Source organism: Mus caroli, chromosome 4 (genome assembly GCF_900094665.2).
Source record: "Mus caroli chromosome 4, CAROLI_EIJ_v1.1, whole genome shotgun sequence".
In the NCBI taxonomy this organism is placed as follows: Eukaryota; Metazoa; Chordata; class Mammalia; order Rodentia; family Muridae; genus Mus; species Mus caroli.
In genome coordinates, this window is record NC_034573.1 from 75,393,452 (window position 1) to 75,413,587 (window position 20,136).

A 20,136-nucleotide genomic window follows, 5' to 3' on the forward strand; every position below is an offset into this window, starting at 1 on the left:
GGAGAAACCGTAGCACTGCCAAGATTCATAGGTGCCTATGAATTAGGTGTCCTACGGAAGTGGGAAGAGGCCATGTCTTAATTTACATACTCACTTTCTTCCCACACTGGATCTGTCACAGGAAACGGAAGTAAGTCTGCTTCGTTCCCATAGTATCGGTTGTAACAATTCATGAAATTCTAGACATAGGGAACAGATTCATAGAATTGCAAAGACAGTGTTGACAGGGGGAGAGAAAGCTTGAATTTCTATACCATAGCCTGGATGGAAGTTCTAAACCATAGTGCATTTGTGACGATTTATCTTCACGGACACATGTGCAGAGGCTAAGAACCCCCCAGCCTCCAGACCCCCATAAAGAGGATAGGAGTTGCGGTCCATGGTCACAGGCATTTCTTGACTTGCTGTGTTTGGCTGACCAAGACTGCTTGAAGGTGGAGTTCATTTTGCTGGCTCTTAAAATCTCCTCCCAGCCATCCTAACCCGTGGGCCCATGGCTGTTCCGGATTTTCACGGATCACTGCCACCTGCTGTTCTCCCAGGTCCCGGGGTCCTTAGAGCTCACCCACCTAAGAGCTCATCTAGTGTCCAGGAGTGAGATCTGAGTAGGCTGATGGGCTAGGAGGACAGCACCGGCGAGAGAAAGTAAGGAAGAGGTCTGTTAGGCTTACTTCCGGTTCTTACACCCAGCCCCTCACATCCGTACCAGGAAAAGAATTGAGAGGAGTAGAAGGAACGGAGGGAGGAAGGGAGGGAGGGAGGAAGGGAGGAAGGGAGGGAGGAAGAGAGGGAAGTATGCCTGTAGAGCAATTCCCCCTCTGCTTCCCAGAAGGGAGTGGAAGCGTCTCCTCCAGCCTGTTGAAGCTCCAGCAGCCTCGCCTTCCTGGATTGGCAGGAGCATCTGTGCCCTGCCCCTCTTCAGAAGATGATTTTACATCCTAGTGTCTCTCCCATTTTAATGTTAGCTCCCCTTAAAATGTAGATCGGGAAGACACCAGAGAACAGAGTCTAAAGCAAGTAGCTGTACTTTCTGACTTTGCTCGTTCACATGAGACTCCTTGCAGAGCTGTAGCCCTCGTGGTACATGCGCCTTCAGGGCTGAGGTCTCCTCGGGGACAAATTCACACCATCTACCTGCTCTGATTATTTTTATAAAGGCCAATTCTTTATATACCCATTGAGCAATTGAACACTAAGCACTAATCTTCCCCCCAAAACTCTTGAGTTTCATTCTATCACCTCATTTTAAAACTGAGGACATGTCTTAGCAGGTATGTCTTCACAACAGAAGACTTAACAGTCATAAACAGGAAGCCGGATGGTTTGCAGATGGTTCCAGTCTGATGGACTGACTCCTCTGGACTTGGAGTAGCCCAGAGAAGACCCTAGTGGAATGTTCTAGAAGAGTGTGTAGCCTAAGACCACAGTCCTTAAAATAATCACTTCCAGATAATAGGAAATTCCTTCAAAAGGTGAGATTCTAATCATGGAAGGCCTATAAACACAGGAATTGGAAGTATGTCTGGGCAGATATCGAATTCAGTTTCTGAGAAGACTTTTCATATCCAGGTGTTTTTCAAACCATGTAACCAATGGGCCATGGTATCGATTTAAAGAAGCAGTGTTTGTATTTTAATAATGAACTAGAACTCACTAATGATATTAAAAGTTTAAAATACTAAGCATAAAGACTACTTTACATATATTTCAAATATTACCTGCCTTATGTGTGGGCAAGGTGAAGCCTTAGAACAGATGAACTCAATTTGTACAATGGCTCAAAACTGCGTGATCATAGATAGGCTGGTGTGATGGCTCTGTGGTCAATACGAGGTCTGACAACCTGGCTTCAATCCCAAGGGATTGACACACACATACACACACATGCACGCATACACACACGCCTGCGTATGCAGGAGAGACTTGCTATAATTAAAATGCCAAGCTTTGCATTTGGCTAAAATGACATTAGTGTCCTGTGACACAGGAGGCACTGGGCCATTCAGAAGTTCTTGCATATCTTTGGTTGGGCACAATGGTTTTACTTTTGGGGCTGTTCCTTCTTAGTTGAGTGAACATGGGCGAAATATCTCACTCTCTCTGCACTTTGGTGTCTTTGCTGTAGAACGACAATCACATACACTCACACATTTCAGTGTTGCTGACAGACTTATGTGAGATATGTGCAGACAGACTGACACAAGGGAAGCCTAAAGGGTAGAGTCATTTGAAAAGAAAATTGCAGCTACACCTCACAGTCCATAAAGCAATTTGCTCAGTTACCAGAGTCTTTCAAGTATAGCATTCAGGTAAAGCCATGATCAGAGAAGCATCCTCTGGACCAGTTTCCTTGGCAGTCACTCAGACTCAGAAGGATGCCTGTTTGCTAAGAGAATGGGGTTGTTTCTGTGTCCTTTATTTGGGGAAGTAGCTCTTCCCAAAAGCCTAGTAATACTCAATAGTTATCCTTTTTAGTAATATTCTAATCCGTTGCTAGACTTAGCTCAAGAGTCTGTAGGACAATGACTCTGTAAACATCAGCAACACCACACACGTATGCTATGATTGGGAAGTCTCTGTGAAAGTTTAGGAAAAAGCAAAATGACATGGGCTAGCGTTTCCACACATTTGATAAGAAAGCTCCTGTGAGGGAGAAAGGGAAGTTAGAGGGAAGGAGCCCAGCTGACAGAGGTGGCTGTACTGCGTGCTGAGCTGATTGATTGATTTCTTAATTAATTTATGATGGCTCAACAATAATTACAAGCTACTGTTTGTCAGCCAAATCACTTGCGATGAAGTCAAAGGTTCACATCTGCACGAAGGTTCCAAGGATCAATGCATCAATTAGCTGTGTTGGCTTTTGTCCCACTCAAAGCTAACATGTGTCATTAATATTCTACCATTTGTATGTATAAACTAATTGATTGAACATTCATGCTACGTAAACATGCGGTTTGTATTATGTGGGGTTCCACATAATACATCCTTCATGCCAATATAATGAATAGCCGCAAATAAGAAAATGAATATCTTATTGGAAAATAAAATGGCAACTGAATATTAATTCTTCTATAGAGACTGTGTCAGGTCAGGGTGATCACTGTATAACAGAAAATTCTTGAGTTTTATGGAAGAATTAGCTGGAGCAAATTTTAGAGGTGATAGACCTTTGTGTGCAGTTGTCCAACTCTATCAATAAGGAGCTATGTGTGATCTCACAAAACAGACATCCCCCGCTGTTCTCTGCAATGGATGCTCGGACACCAATGATGCTAACCACAGCTGTGTGATCTCCTATTTCATCTGCCCAAAGTCCAGATTGGAAACATGCAAATCTATTTACTTAGAGTAACTTCTGCCAGGTTCACGGTCAGCATCAGCACTGAGTGCTGAGCTTGGTGGGAGACGCTGAAGCACCTGGGAAGGCAAAGTAGATTCTTGTTCCCTATCAGCACAGCTCTCTAGGCTCTGCTGCAGAAGGTGGGGCAGTGCCTCTGATGTCATCTGTGACAGGGTTGCAGTGGGAGTAGAGACATCTGTCCACCGAGACTTTCCTCCCATGTTTCCCTACCACTGTTACACAGTTAATACACAGAAGCTTCTGGGGATGATCCGTAGAGAAATATTATTGATCACCAAATCATCTTATGTGGTGGGCTAGTGTGGCAAAGAAGAACCTACTAGAAATTTCAGAGGCTTCTAGAATACTCCAGTTTGTTTCATGAGAGCCAGGTGGAAAGGGAGTCCCTGGGAAACAGGGGTGAGCAGGTGACTTCCCAGTGAGCTAAATTTGGGGCTGAGGTATTTATAGCCAGCACACTGAGTGCAGGCCTAAGCATCAGGACTCCAAGTTTTTATCACACCCGAGAGAACCTTGCTGAAGCAGGACTGAGCCCAAAGACAGTCTCTTCACAATAAAGATCCCTTTCTTAGGCTTGTTTACAAGTAGTGCTCAGCAAATGCTTGCCCTCCCTCCCTCTCCCTCTCTTTCCCATCCCTCTCCCCCTCCCTCCCACCCTCCACCCCCTTGTGCTTCATCTTAGGTTTTTGGTATTCCTAACTCATTCTTCTGACCCCTCAGCGCAATATTGTTAAAATGCCAGTCTATAACAGAGGTCTTTCCATAAAGGTACAAACATGGAAAATAACCCAACATTTAGAATAAAAAGACCCCCCCTCTTTGTGTGAGCGGGTCCGTGGGGGGGGGGCAGAGGGGAACACATGTTTTTGAGACAGTCTCTTGCTGGTACTTGGAACTCTCACCAAGTAGCCTACATGGGCTTCCTAGCTTCCCCAGGTAACCTCCCGTCTCAGGCTTCCAGCTCCAGCATTGCAAGAACATGGCACCACGCCTGGATCTGTATGTGGATTCTGAGACTCGAACTCAAGTCTTGCACTTAACTTAATAGGCACAAGACAACCCCTGGATATTCTCCCTAACTCAGAAGAAAAATCTTATTAAGTCAATGCTATTCCAGCAAAAATAAGAAGCAAATAAAATAAAATAAAATACCAAAACCAAAACCAAACCAAACAAACAAAACAAACAAACAAAAAACACTAACTCTATAGCCATAAACACAACATCTGATGTGTTTAAACACATTAGGCTCTCCTAGACTCTGAAATGTCCCAGTTATCATGAAGATGGTGGCGTGAGAACACAGGAGTGAAGTGTGCTCTAGGCATGATTTGTCCATCTTCAGCCTTCCTCAGCATTGTGTCTCCTAAGGGGACACAGAATTGGCTGCTTTTGCTTCTGGGTGTCTTCTCGCTCTTTCCTTCAGTTTCCAAACTCTTAATTTCATTATAACCCCAACATACTTGGAACACATGTAGGTTTCATTTCTGAGTAGGCCACCTGGGTGGTCTCAGGCTACAGCCTGGCAGCCCTTCATAATCCATCAGCTCAGACACTGAGGGCTCAGCAGGACCCCACCAGCAGAGGAGGTGAGAACTATTGTGATGAAACCTAGCCACGATTTATTAGGATCCCTTCGTGTGCAATGCTGTTAAGGGTGATAAAGAATTCCTGCTCCCTATGCCCTTAGGATTTGTAAGTTTGTGTCCAAACAAGTTTGTGCAAGCAAGCAAGACAAACTTTAACACAGAACCAATGTCGTATACTACTAACATGTGGTCATTCACATTAAACAATCATACATGCATGTCACATAGAACATAGAAACACACTAAGTTGTGTTGTTCATTCATCTCAAACCGTTGCTGGTGATGTTGTTATTTCTAACAATTCTAAAATTAGTCTGGAGAGATGTCTTAGAGCAGGTACTCAACCTGTGGGTAAAGATCCCTCTAAGCAATCCTCTCTCTCCAAAAATATTTACATTATGATTCATAACAGTAGCAAAATTACAGTGATGAAATAATAACTAAATAATTTTATGGGTGTGGGTCATCACAACTGTATTAAGAGTCATAGAATTAGGAAGGTTGAGGACCACCTGCATAGAGGTTAAGAGCACTCGCTGATCTTGCCGAGGGCCTGCAGTTACCAGCATCAATATGGTAGCTCACAGCCATCAATAACTCCAGTTCCAGGAGATCCAACGGACTCCTTCTTTCGATCTCCCTGGACAGTAGGCACTCACATGCCACACAGACATACATGTAGGCAAAAAAATTGTGTACATAAAGTGAAATAAAATATTGAAAAAATTATTTACAGTATCATGTGCCCTCTAGCCAAATCCTCCCGTGTTAATGCACACTAAGCACAAGCTGGAATGGTAACCCACAGAAGAGTGACAGCGCTTTTAAGAGTAAAGCTTTTCATAGTGATGCCAATGAGCGCAAGGTTGCATTCTGGGAATTTTTTTTCCTTCTTCTTGTCTTATTAAACACACAAAAGGCAGCACGGGCTCTGCTATTTCACAGGGTGTTGGTGATTTAGCCTTGTGGTCTGAAGAACTCATCTTTTGAATTCTGGTCACAGAATCTGCAAAGGATGCTACATGATGCTTTAGACACCAGGAGTTTTTCCATTGTCTGGTGAAAACGTACCCTTCTACACACTCCAGATTATGGGCAAAAGCCTGAGAGCATCCCTTTACCTACTCTGGTGGAACAGCAGCAGCTGGCAGGGTGTGTACGTTGGGTTTCCTTTTTCTTGAAGCTTCTAGCGTGTTTACTGAACATCACCTCACCTCAGCTCCACTAGAGCTAGCGCTGCGAGGTGCTAGTAGACACCAACCTAAAACGCACCAACACTTCACCTGGCAGTGGATTTCCAGAAATTTCCTCCATATGGCTTGTGACTATAGCGAGCCTAATTGTCTCGAGGGAAGATGAATGGAATCACATTTCTATCGAATCTCTCATCCTCTCTGTCCACAGGCAGCCCCTGAACAAGTGAGCATGCTCACCCGCTCCACTCAACACAAGGAGGAGCAGAGCCTCAAAAAAAAGGCTAGAAGTGAAGTTGGAGCTGGCCAGATACACGCAAGACAACAGCTAAATGCCCCATCGTGTTCGCAGAAAATGAATCATATGAATGATTATGGAGCCCAGGTCATAACAGATGAGGTAGCCTTAGACCAGGTTCTGGGGGGAGGGAGGGTTGGGGTTGGGAAATAATTCTCAGTGCTTGGGATTTTTAAACTGCGTCTCAGTCCCACCTCCCTCGAAGTGGAGTGCTCTCTACCAAGTCGCTAAGCCTCGGAGTCGAGTGGCCTCATCTGAAGCGTGGGGCTGGTAATGCCTGTTTTATTGTGATGTGCTGAGCCTGAATGAGATGATTTATATAAATTGCTTCCCCAAGTACCTGGCAGACACCTGGCAAATAAGAGCCCCTCAAAAAAAAACCTTGCTTTTTTAGCCTTAAAAATCATAGCAGTCAGTGTTTAAAATTAAAATTAAGCTAATATGTAACATTAGCCAATAGACTATGTTAAGTATTCAAAGATGCTTTGGAAGGCAGTGCTTTTAAGAAATCTGCAACTATCTGAAATGGAAAACAGTAAATTTTTATAGCTCACTGGAAGTAACACAATTTACACACACACACACACACACACACACACACACACACACACTCAAACGTTTATGTAAACTCAAAAAATACCCACCATGATCCTAAAAGCCAGCTTGAAAATGTTACGGTTCCATTAGCTAACCCATCCTGTGAGCACCTACTAAGTGCTTGGACCTGAGCCTGACTAAGCAGAGTTTGTGTGAACCCCCTTGGGTGTGTGTCCTGAACCCTGCATTCACCGGGTGCCTCGCTGCCTCTGTCTCATTCATCCTCAGGACAGGTTGGAGAGACAAGTAATGAGAATGATTATCTGCACTTTACAGCTGGCTCTAGCAGCCTCGGGATGAGCAAATTCATTTGCCAGAGGTCACAGCATCTACATTTCCCAGGATTCAGCCCCGTGCTCATAAACATACCCATTATGTACAAACTTGGAACGGGAACGCTCTGTGTGAGAAAAAACAGCCACTCGCCGAACAAAGTCATTTTACGGAGAAGTACAATGTTAAGATTTATTTTAGAACTGTGAGAAACGAAAATGGTCATGAAGGCTGCCCAGTACGAGATACATACACTAAACGTGTCCTGTGGCGTGTAGGACTCAGTGTCAGTTGACATAATAATAATGACCATAAGCACACTCACAGAGCCCTTTCTAGTCTTCTGACTCTGTCAAGCATTGCAATTTAAACAACGTACAGGTGATGAAGCACACACAGTAGCTGTGTCCGCCCCTGAACACGGCTCCTTGTTTTTACAATTACAGTTTCTCTGACTATTTTACACCACGAAATGTGACAAAGGAATACCAGTCTTTCTTCCTGCCCTGGCGTATTTTCCTGTAGCTGAGTCTGAGAGCTCGGCCCTTTAAGACACTATATATTTACAATGTCACAAGATTTCAGGAAATAGGAAAATGCCTTTTGTGACTGACACCACTCAGCCATGTTAGGGAAATACACCACAGCCTCAGTGACACTGAAGCATCAGATAGCTGTCTGTTGACCAGCCCCTAAACTGGAAAATCAACACCAGCTTTCCCATAGATGGAAGCGATAGCACCCTTGAGAACACAATGCTTTGCTTCCAAAAAGAAAAAAGGAGAGAGAGCTGCAGAGGAGAATAGGCCCTTGTGTTTCCTCCCCCTCTGGTTAAATTAATACCATCTAATCACTGCTTATTAAGATAGGATCCCAAGTTTATTTGTAGCAGTGCTGTGTGAGTGTGTAAGCGAACAGCACAAACACGGTCCCCTTATGACAGGGTATCTTAGAATATCTACTGATAGGCTTCACCACATCCTCTGTACAGTGCCCTGGTACCTAAAGATGGCTTCACATATTGAAAACACTGTTATAAATGACACTATGTCGCTAAAGAATAAAGGGATGGAAGACATAGAGAAAGAGCGTATGCCAAGGGCGATGGCCTTGAGATAGTTCAAAAGCAGTGCATTATTTAGAGTGTGAAACCGATGTTCTGCGAACACAATCCCCCTCAGTGCTGTGGTAGCTACTCTGCTCAAAACTGGCTTTTAGAACAGTTATGACTGACCATTACTCAAGAGGACATGACTTAGAGGTGATGGCCATGTTGGTAGTCACCCATGAGTCTAGGGAAGAATATCAGAAAGATATGTGGCTGCCCTTAGGGAGTGGCAAGCCTGGGACTGTGACTCTCCTATGTCACCCAACATTCAGGGAAAGAGAATCCCTTCAGAAACACATTGATAGGACAGATATCCTCCTTTAACACCGTGACATGGGGTTTGATTCCAATGAAGGTAAATAGGCTTGCTGTGCCTGCATCTGGAACAGAGCCTGGCATACAGTGTGGGCTAATAATGTTGAACAAAACAAAGACTTCATAGTTGGTAGTCCTATAAACAGTCTGTTCACGGACACAATGTCTTGTGGAAACTACTTGATAAGGTTATTATTTGTATAAAGTCTGCTAATTTCTGCTATACGACTAGAGATCAAATAGAATTTGACACGAAATAAAGAGTGCATTTTGGTTTCTCAGGTGCATGTCTACAGGGCCAGCAGACCGCCACAGCAGTCCACACTAAGTCAGTAGTCAGCAGGTCTTGGCCACTCTTGTAGCCAGGAAAGAGCTTTACTCACATATATATTTTTAAATATATTTATTAGACAGTTTAAAAATACTTCTGCTGGTATTAAAAGAAATTAAATTTCTAAGAAGATATTAATTTTAGAACTCCCGGTAAAAGATAGAAAATTCAAGCCCTAAATTTACCCCTACTTCTGAAGGAGTTTAGAAAGATATTTTTTCTTTGAAGATCATAGTCCTTTCAATTGCCTGCACGCTGACATTTGTTATCAAACTATCAGTTAAGATTGACATTAAGAACAAAGTTAAGACCATAAAACAAAAAGTGAGTCACTTAGCAACATTGTCATTTTGTCATCATTGCCTTAAATCAATTGATAAAGTTGTGTAAAGGCACTTGGCTCAACTTCCTAAAACACAGACTAATTATTTTCTTTCAAGAAAAATTAAAATTACATTAGAGTTAAGCAGATTAACATTCAACAAAAATGACTTTGCCAATATGAGGTCTACTTCAGGTTTTGTGCTTATATATCCATTTACCTTAATTAATATTTAAAGAATTTCAAGTAGCATAGATAAGTAGTTTGTTTTTTTTTTAATTAATTTTGTGGATTAATATTTAAATAATTAGTCTTAACAATTAAGGTAAACTTGCTAACATTCTGTCCTGGTTCTGATGGGATCAAAGGATTAGACTTAGGAAATTTAGAGGGAAGAAAATTATGTCTGGTGCAGAGCTGCCTCCTTGAAGTTCCAAACAGCTATCAAAGAAGTTTTAAGAAATCTCTCTCTCAGAGAGCTTTAAATAAAAACACAAAAAAACAATAGGAGTTCTGGAAATCGCTCTTGTAAGTTTTATTTATCAGTGGTTTAAGAGGAAACATAACAGAACCTTTAATAGCCAATGGTGAAATACTATTATTTAGGAGATACATCTTGAATACAGTCTGAGTGGTATTTTCAAATAGTGGAAAAGGTCATCACCAGAACTCTAAATATAGCCACGCAACTGTCATTGAGCCTGCTCTCCGGCTTACTCCCTTGGAAAGAGATCACATAGCGGATCATCTAAAGAATGAAACCATGAAGTTTATTGTTTTAAAAAGTGCACTATGTACATACGTTTAATACACACAAAATACACTAGAATAACTCGTATATGGCTGAGTGTTTAAAAGCCTACTCATGCGCATGGTAGCTAACTCAGCCATATGCATTCACAAGAGTAAAACATACAAGATTTTAAAACTCCACACATGATAGCTAACACATGCTACTCACCCCCCATAAAAGTAAGCCATACAGGATTGATCGTGTAAGAAGTGCACACTTATAGATGATAGCTAACACACACACACCACTCACACTCACGAGAGTTTACTCTCCCTATACTTGTTTATTGAGCTGTCTCAATAAGATGTTTTTTTCTCCCTCTGTTTTACCAAAACATGCCTATCTAGGAAGGGAAACAGATGTAGAATTGGACAACCACATCTTGTTGGGCTTTCCCCCCTGTCAAGTAGAATTTATGATCATTGTCACACAAAAAGAGAACCTAAGTGGAGCAGACAATGAGTCAGGAAGCAACTGTCGGGCTACGTTGACACTGCAGCTCTGGAATTCAGGCTTTGGTTACTAAAATTTCATTTGATTAAGCCGAACAAGGATACAATATCCTTTCTTATACAAAACCCTGAAGTAATTATAACAATGAAATGATTCGGTTTCATGGTAAGAGGAGAGTCACGGAAAAAGAGATTGTAAGAACTTTAAAGAACCATTAAAAATATTTCTTAGACCTTACAAAAACAGGGCACTGACACTCGGCTGGCCCTGGTGTGTTCCCTGTTTCTTCAAGGGCTTTACTAAAGATAAGCAATAATGTAGCTTCATTAATCAGGTGCCCGGCAAAGCACCTGTCACCCCAAGTTTCTGATGACATATTAAATAATAATCTCTTAAACACTTCGGTCCCAAATTAACAAGAGTCCATAAAACCGAATCACCCTAAGAACGCCCTTACACACCATACATGTGACATAATTAAGTCTAAATATAAAAATGACTTGTGCAAATATTTTCAACTTGCTATTTTATCTTTAAACACGTCCTTGTCCATCCTCTGCATCTTCTCAGACAACACAATAACATAGTTAAAAGGTAAATAAACAACCATCTGTGCACTCTTTAAATCAAGTATTCATAATGTACTTCTCCTGGGACACTGAGTCTGTGGAGCAAGATGATGGCATTAAAGGGCACATCAGCAACCAGCTTGCTGTGCTCACACCAATAGATTTTCAAGGAAAATTTCTTAGCACAAACTTTTACTTTTTCCCCCAACAGTAAATGCTTTGCTTAGTGAAAATATTAATTTTAAAGCCCAGTTCTTAGACTATGTTAATATGAGTTTCAGGAGACAGAGTCACTGATAAATGTCACTTCAAAGCCTTAGTGTGGGCATGTATAACAAGTCTTTTACACAAGCATTTTGCAACACTGGAATAGAGTTAGATCAGATGCACAACATACTCTAATGAGAATAAAAGGGGTGAGAGGGAGGGGGAAGGGGCATATAGAGACAGAGATCAGACTTTTCCTGTGACACAGAGAACTCAAAACAGCAACAAGTAGCAGCAGGGAGTTCAAGTAGCAGTGGAATTCTGGGGCTCCCACATCTCATGCTAAAGAGAAAGCGTGCAGAGAAGGAAGACAGCAGGCATCGAGGTGGGGACCCTCGGGAGCCCACAGGCACTGCACCCACCTTCTAGAAACTTTATCACATTAATAAGAACCCCTCTTGCCCAGCAATGCCAGAAGCCAGGGCTCCTCGGAAGGAGCTGCCTTCTGTCCGAGGACTGCAGATGGACTGACCACCAGGGCAGCCATATCCCTCCCCACCTAGGAGAAAATGCCCACAGTCTCCCCATGTACTTATTGTGAAAATGGGCTGGGTTGTAAGCGCAACAGCTGTGGAAGCAGTTGAGCCACCACTATCTAGGCACAAACGCAAGGGTCAGAATTGATGGAGAGCAAAAGAAAAGAGTGACAAAAGAAAAAAAATGCTCAGATAAATTAGCCAATGACAAAGTTGATAGTCGCATGAAACGCTGGCTAGGGAAGATTTCCCCATTCGTGTCACGGCGACAGCATACAAGAGACCATTGTCCACACACGGGACCCAGCATATTGAAAGTTATCACGTAGCCGCTCTATAATGGGAAGAGGTTTTCTTCCCCCAAACTCCTGACAGAAGAAAGCTAAAACTTTTCTGCTCCTGATACTACTTTTAAAGTTGATTTTGGGGTTCACCCGTGCTCCGTGCTTCTTTTCTCTCCTCCCCACATTTGCAGCTGGACAAATATGAAAGCGGGGGGGGGGGGAGACAGCAACAACAAACCCACACACATTTGCCTGAGCAAAGAAAAATAATGAACTGAATATGCATATCCTCATTAACTAAATTTAATTACGCTGAGTGGCATAGTAATCAGTGGTCGCTCCGGTTACAGTATTCACTGAAAGGGAGGTGGATTCCAAATTAAGGCAAAGCATGGGGGACAGTCGCATACTGATGAGGGAGCTGCACACAACGTGCCACAATACACCGTCTAAATCATTATTCGAGACACCGAAGAAAGAAGTACATTGCTGTGTTCTAAGACCAGTGCAGGAACAATTAGGCAGGACGGCTCCAGTCCCCTACAGCCCGACCGCCCGCCCCGTCTCCACGAAGTTCACAGCAGCCAGCCTGTCTGTGGTCCACCAGGATATTTGCATTTTTTCTTTCTTTATTCTGTTTTCCCTTTTTCTCTCCTAAAAGTGAACAAAAACTCACCCTGCCTTTTCAAAGAGAAGGCCTATGCCCCTGACCACAATAGTGGGAAGTCCTATCTAGCCCACTGGTGTGCAGAGCGCTCCAGGTTCCCACAAGTTGAGCTTGAACTTTCAGCCGGCAGGCAGCAAACTTTTATAACACGTGCACAGAACAACAAAGGAGGCGCTCAGAGGGAAGAAGGGAGGGGGGCATTTGGAGGGAGGGTGGAAAAGGGGTTATCTCGCCAAACTTACCATCCACCAGGTCCTGGCTGACATGTCATAGCAAAGCTGCCATTTGATGGAGCTGTCCGATGTTTTCCCAGCCATCCTGCTGTCAGCGACCTTCATCAGAGGCAGCTCAATGGGAGATAAGAGACCTAGTCGAGGAAACATCAGCGGTGGCTTGCTGGACTACATGTAGGCCAATCCTTATCACACTGCATCATGGGAAAAGCTCCTTCATTAGCAGGAGGAACTGCAACCTCACAGATAGAAGGACAAGGATCAGTTCTTTTGCCTCTTTTTTTTTTTTTCCTGGTCTAAAGGGATTGGTGAAAGTAGCTAGCGTTCTTTGTGTATCATGTGTACAAGAGTGAAGTAGCTTGCAAGTGGGCGGCTAACTGCCTTGCTGGGCGATGCAGACTAAAGTTTATTTGCATTCTTCTCTGTTGTATATTGTTTGACATGGTCCATGGTCCTTGCTGAGCAGATGAAGAGAGGGGAGGGGTAAGAGGGAGGGGAGAAGGGAAAGGGAGCTGTAATTGCTCAGAATTAATATCTCCCCCAACAAAGACATAACAGTTTCATTGACATAGTCGAAACACGGTTCATATGTCACTGCACACAAGCATGAAGCATGCAGGAGTGCATGTGAGAACACACACACACACACACACACAGAGTGGAACACACAGGTAGCAGCTGCAGCTGGATTCAGCTGAGGTTGCCAAAGGCTACAAACTCCATTCTCATGCTGGACATATGGAAACAGTTTAACTCTTTGAAATCACTGTTCAAGAAGAGCCAGGCAGTTTACAAAGATAAATCAGCTTTGGGAACTGGTTTTCAATCAGGAAGATACCCTGCCTGGTGCTCCCTTCCTTCTAAAGGTGACCCAGAAACAGGAAGACCTGATTAAAAAAAAAAGATGAGGAAGATGAGGGCCAGGTTTGTGCATGGCCTGACTTTAGATCCGGCTTCTACTTTAGGTCTTCTCTGGGCAACCCTTCAAGGAGGTCCCTTCTGCCTCCTTCTGGGCTTGGCATTGATTTCCTGAGGAGCACATTCAGGGAATGGAGACTAATTACTAATAAAAGCAGTTGCTTCCAATATCCTGTCCTCCCTCCCTCCCTCCCTCCATCCCTCCCTCCATCCCTCCCTTCTTCCTTCCACCTCTCCCTCCGTCCTCAAGTTCCCAAAGAATTAGAAAAAAAAAATCTGAATAATTTGGAGAAAATCTTACAACTAGAAAGCCAAGCCAGGACAAGCTGACACAACTCTTTCTTTTGCTAAAACTAGACAAGTACATCTCTGCAAAGGGGCTGCCACATAACTTCTGGTCCCTACAGCACCAGCAAGGCCTAGCAAGCTCTCTGAGTTGATATTTTATCACCCAGCCTCTCACATGCCCTGCCCGTATCTCTGCCAGCCTTTTGGGCTTAGGGTTCATATCGGCTGCACACAGTTTAAAGGGCCAACCTCCTGTTTGATTCGAGCAGAGGGGACAGGGAAGTCACTGCATTACCCAAGTCTTCTGTCCTGTCCATTCAACGAGGGCGATGCTGTCAAAGCAACTTGTCTCAGCTTGGAGTTTCAAGGATGAGAAGCAACGGCTTCCAAGCTGAAGCTCTGCTCCTTGGGTATTTTTATATTCACCTAGAGAGACATGTCAGGCACACTCGCAGACAGGCTGGGAGCTTAGGGTGGCCTGGCTGGGGCTGGCAGCAGAAGGGTCTGCCTCTTACAGAACCAGCTCATCATCACCCTCAGGGCACAGTGGGCTTCTGTGGCTCCCTCCTCCACTAGGGTTTTTTTTTATTTGCTTTTTTACTAATCATTTTATTTGTTTACATTTCAAACGTTATCCCCCTTCCTAGTCTCCCCTCCATAAACCTCCCCCCATCCTATCCCCTCCCCTTTGCCCCTATCCACCCACTCACTCCCCCTTCTAGCATCCCTCTTCTCTGGGGCATCAAGCCTCTACAGGACCAAGCACCACCCCTCCCACTAATGCCAGGTGAGGTAGTCCTCTGCTACATATGTAGCGGGAGCAGTCCCATGTGTACTCTTTGGTTGGTGGTTTAGTTCCTGGGAGCTGTGAGAGTAAAACAACAGTATCAACTAACCAGACCCCTCAAAGTTCTGCTAGGGTTTTTAAAGCTTAGGCAGGAGAGGTACCTGGATACCCCACTCTAGCTTCTAACTTTGAAGTACCCCATGTTCCTGATGTCTCCTCCCCCACCAGACCCCTCTCTCTCCTCTATCCCTTCTTCCCTCTTCAAGACTTATTTGTGGATTTTCTTTGAGCAGTGTTTTGGTAACAAGGCCACTAATGGTAATCACAGATAGTTGTTTTAAATTTCATGGACCCTAGCAATCGTGCCCAGTGCCTACTACGTAGCAGGTGTTGCACTGGCCACTTAGAGGCCCAGAGACTAGACAAATACATTCAGAGTCTCATGAGGCATCCAGTTGTGTGTACCCAATGGCCTGCCAGCTAGGAGGAGATCTAGTTGGCATTGCCCAGAAGGAGAGAGATGTCCAGACAAGGGGTGTCCTTTTTCTGTGCCAGCTTGGACCCAGGACCTGACTCTGGTATTTGCAGAGCTCCCTGTGGGGACGAATGTGTGGCCTGCAGTTGATGACTGGTATCTTGGCTCATCCCCTCCCGTCAGCTTTCACATGCCTTCCTCTCTGTGTGTATTCTGAGTGGAAGGTCAATTTTTCTGTGCTATCTCTGCCATGCCTCCTTCGAAGTGTTCTTCAGGAGTAGGAGCCAGCTTAGGGCGACAGCCTGAAAGCTTTCATCTCTCCATGGCTTACACACCACCTAGAATCCTTTGATGAGCATGGCGTGCTGTGTGGCCAGCACACTGGTACATCTGCTGACAGGGGCCCTTCTCACTGGCTCTGTGGGAACCCCCTCTTTAATTAGTTGGTGACTTGTGGAAAATGAGGAGATGACAAGCCAGGGGGAAGGAGAGGTAGCAGGAGAGAAGCTGTAGGTACTTACAGACAAATGTGTGACCTGGGGTGGGGGGTGGGGGTGGGACAAAGATGGGGCATGAACAAGAGAGCCACGTTTCTCTTGCATGGCTGGGGATGCAGGAGACCAGGGGATAAGTACTCGAAGGAAGGACTCGAGACAGAGCAAACTTGTAACTGGGGCTAGAATCAAGCGGAGGTGAATCCATGCTGGCCATTCTCCATCCAGGGTCCTAGAGTGCCTCCCAGGAGGAATGTCTGCATCCTCAGGCAGAAGGAAGTTGTGAGTGACTCCTCTACCTAAGCTGCTCATCTGGTGCAGGCCTGAAGGCTGAGTAGAAAGTTAAAAACACGTTTAAACTCTTGAAGGCACACGTGAGGAAGGGAACTTCTGGACCACTGGTGTTCCGGAACATTAGCAGAACACAGCCTCTATCGGGCAAGCTGCTTCTTCTGCCCAAATCCAGCACTGATTGCAGCTGAGCACACCTGTGCCCTACATCAGGGCCCGGAAGTCTTGTGTATGTCAGTCGTTTGCTTATGTGCCCCAGCCTGGACACTTTCAGGAGCCTGTTTGTGAAACCCACCAATCTTTTGGCAAGGCTTGTAACATGGCGCACACACACATACACACAGTGGGGGAGGGGAGGGATAGGAGAAAAAAATGGAGAGAGAAGGGGGAAGGGGAAGGAGAGGGAGAGGGAGAGGGGGAGGAGGCGGGGGAGGAGGGAGAGAGAGAGAGAGCACAGAAACAGAGAATTGAGATTTCCAGAGTAAACTAATTGAGAAAAGCAGACAGTGAGAGTATGAGAGAGACACTCTGGTGTCTGCACTGCTCTTTGGGGAGCGGGGGGCTCCAAGCTGCCTCTGAGCCCCAGGCTCCTGCCAGCTTCTTGTACTTTTCTGGTGTAGATGCCCAAGGCCGGAAGCTCTTTTTACACTCCTCAGGTTCTACAAATGAAGCCACTTTTGCTCAGTAACTGGACCCCAGGAGACCACAAGTTTAGAGGCTATTTGGAAATTCATTTAATTATAGCATTTAGCTTATTTGGAGCTTTTAAGCCCTGGTGTCCATTCTACATAATTATGCTCATGAGCTCTAACACATGAACGCATCAGTAGACTATGGCATAGTGGATGGGTAAGTGTTCCTCTCTGGACAGCAGTTCTGGGTTCCTGTTAGCCACTTGCTATCTGGGTAAGCTTGAACAATCAACTAAAACTCTGTGAACCTCGAGTTCTTTACCTATGAAGGAGGGCAGAAAGCACCATCCTGCGTGGAGTGTTTGTGAGGATGTCACACTGGACCATGTGTCGGTCTGTCTGTGGCCTTGATGATGGCAGTGCCGTCTCGTGGATAAATACTTACTCCTAAGCTTATCAGGATGTCCAGCCTTTCCTGCCCTCTGGACTCAGGATAGGACTTGCAGCTATCCCGTGGGTCACTTCCCCTCATCTTCTAAGCTCAGACCGAGCGATTCTCTGAGGCAGAGTTCTCAGGGGTCAGAGCTTAGCAGGAATTCAACAGGAAACCTTGCCTTGTCTCCAGTGCCTGAGCCCATTGCTTAAGTATCTCCTTCCAGTGACACTAGCTGCAGAGGGCAGCAGCTCAGGGCTGCTACTTTGGAATGGAAGTCTAGACTGTTCAATGAATGCTGTGGGTAGCGGTTACTCACAGGGGAGGACTCAGCCTCCTACCCACCCAGCAACTGTCCCAACATTCTTTGTACTGCCTCCCGGACGGCTTCATCTTAACCCGTTTGCCTGGTCCTTAAGGGCTCCCTTGAGTTTGGTCCCCACAGACTGGACAAAAGGACTTTTTGGAGACAAGTAGCAGACTTTTTTTTCTTTTACGCTCCCAAACAAGATTTGTGCTTAGAGGCATGGAAATAGCTCATTATGCAAGTGGATTCCTACAGTGATGATGGGAACCACCCCTGGTTTCTCCTGGAAGAAGGTGTTTGTTTCCAGAAAGGGATAATTTGATTAAAACCAGGAACAGAGGCCTGGCCTGGAATCAAAGAGTGTTCACCTGAGAGTATACCAACTTTCCTCTACTGAGTTTCAAAATCAAATGCATGTTTCCTGGAAAACACGTGTTTGAAACATTTTCTTGTTTTACAGCTGCCTACAGAAATGTGTGTCGACTGTAGCCACTGGCATAGGGGGATTTTCTCTTTGAGACTGGGTTAAAAATGGTTGATAGATAACATGAGTCTGGTGTGTGTGTGTGTGTGTGTGTGTGTGTGTGTGTGTGTGTGTGTGTGTGTGTGTGTGTTTGAAACCTGGTCTCTCTGTGTAGCCCTGGCTCTTTTGAAGCTCTAGGTTGGCCTCAGACTCAGAGAAATCCAAAATGTGTGCCACAAAACCTGTCTGACCTGATTCCAGTTTTAATCAATAGACCAAGCAGGTCCACGCATTCATTTGTGGCTGGAAAATGTCTTAGAAGGATATAGACTTAATTATAAAGAATTTTTGTTGTTTTTTTGTTTGCTTAGAGGTAGGGCCTCACACTGTACCCTCAACCAGCCTAGAACTTCATATCAGAGCAGGCTGGTCTTCATTTTGTGGTGGTCCTTCTGATTCTGCCTCCCTGGTGCTGGGATTGCATGTACCACGGAAACTGGCTCAATTACAAATGCATTTGTGCTCTTTGAAGTATTCTAACATCCATGCATTGAACTGATGAGCAAAAGCCAACAGTTGCATAAAAGGTCCCTGGCCCTGATGCGTTTTGATATGCTCTGTCACTCTACAGTGACAAATGGTCCTTGCAATGGTTGTTTGGAAGTTTAGCTTCTCAAGATGGCAGGAACAATACTCAATTAGTGGAAGCTGCCTCAGTTTTGACATTTGATATTTTTTATGAGCTAGTAAGACACGATCAATATTTTCAGTATAGATGCCACTGAATCAGGAGCATGGCCAACTGGCACCACAGAGAACCCTACTGCTTTGAAGTTCAGTGGGGAAGCTATATTCATCTCTTGTTTCTAACTCATGGGAGTTTCAGTTGACCTTGAGTTTATCAGGACACAACACCATCAAAAGTTAAGGAGCACCTGTATATCCAAGCAAAATGTTGTGGAACATATATAATCATGTTCCTATCTGAAGGTTTAGACATCTGAGCAGTAAAGCCAATAACAGACTCAGTCTGTCTACAGGACTATCTAGAGCAGCAGGTATTCCCAGGCTGAGTGGCCACAATTCTTTTCTCCCATCTTGCAAGAAAGGAGAAAGCAGAGAAAAAGACAAAAAGCAAAAGCGGTTGTGATGACAGGAAGCACAGCACACTGCCATGTTGCAAGCCTGGCCGTAAGACTGGTGGGTTTCACAAACAGGCTCCTGAAAGTGTCCAGGCTGGGGCACATAAGCAAACGACTGACATACACAAGACTTCCAGACCCTGCTGTAGGGCACCGATGTGCATCCTGGAAAGGAAGCTTAGTAACCCATAAAGGCAGCTGCAGACTCCTTAAAGACCATGGGAAAGCCAGTGATAGAGTTATCTATCCCTCAGGCTGTCATTAGGAGTCACATCTCCCTGAGCTGCCACAAAACCCTCCTCACAACACTCTTTCTCTATCTTTCCCACATACAGTATAAGACAAGTCAAATTCAATGTTACTGAACTCTGGGCCCAGGCCGAGGGAGAAAGGATGCACTCGGAGGAAGTCTGGGATGGGGAGGGGTAGAACGGAGGCGGGGGGGTGGGGAGACTCCACTGAAGTTCACTACTCACTCCACCAAAGTAAGAGAGGGCTTGATCACAGAACAAATGCGAGCTCATCAACCAGTCATCTTTGCCAGCAAACATTCATTATGTAGTTGCAGGATGCCAGGTATTATACTAGGGGCCAGTGGGCAGAAGTCTCGTGTTCTTTGTCCTGAAGGAACTTAGTCTTTAGCAGGGGAAAGAGGTAAAAAACACTAACATGAAACACCTATTCGTGCAAGTACAAACGAGACACCCATGGTGTCTGCTTTAAAGGAATATGAGAAGGTTGACAAGGTAAGGAAAATTGGGGAAAGCTTCATAGAAG

At 44.7% G+C, this 20,136-nt stretch overlaps 1 long non-coding RNA gene across 1 annotated transcript; it reads left to right on the forward strand.

Moving 5' to 3' along the window:
* Window positions 1–385: 385 nt before the first annotated feature.
* On the forward strand, window positions 386–1,684 carry LOC110292880. The gene is made up of 3 exons (XR_002377756.1): window positions 386–434; window positions 543–645; window positions 830–1,684. It is a non-coding gene; the product is annotated as an uncharacterized LOC110292880 (long non-coding RNA).
* The last annotated feature ends 18,452 nt before the right edge of the window (window positions 1,685–20,136 follow it).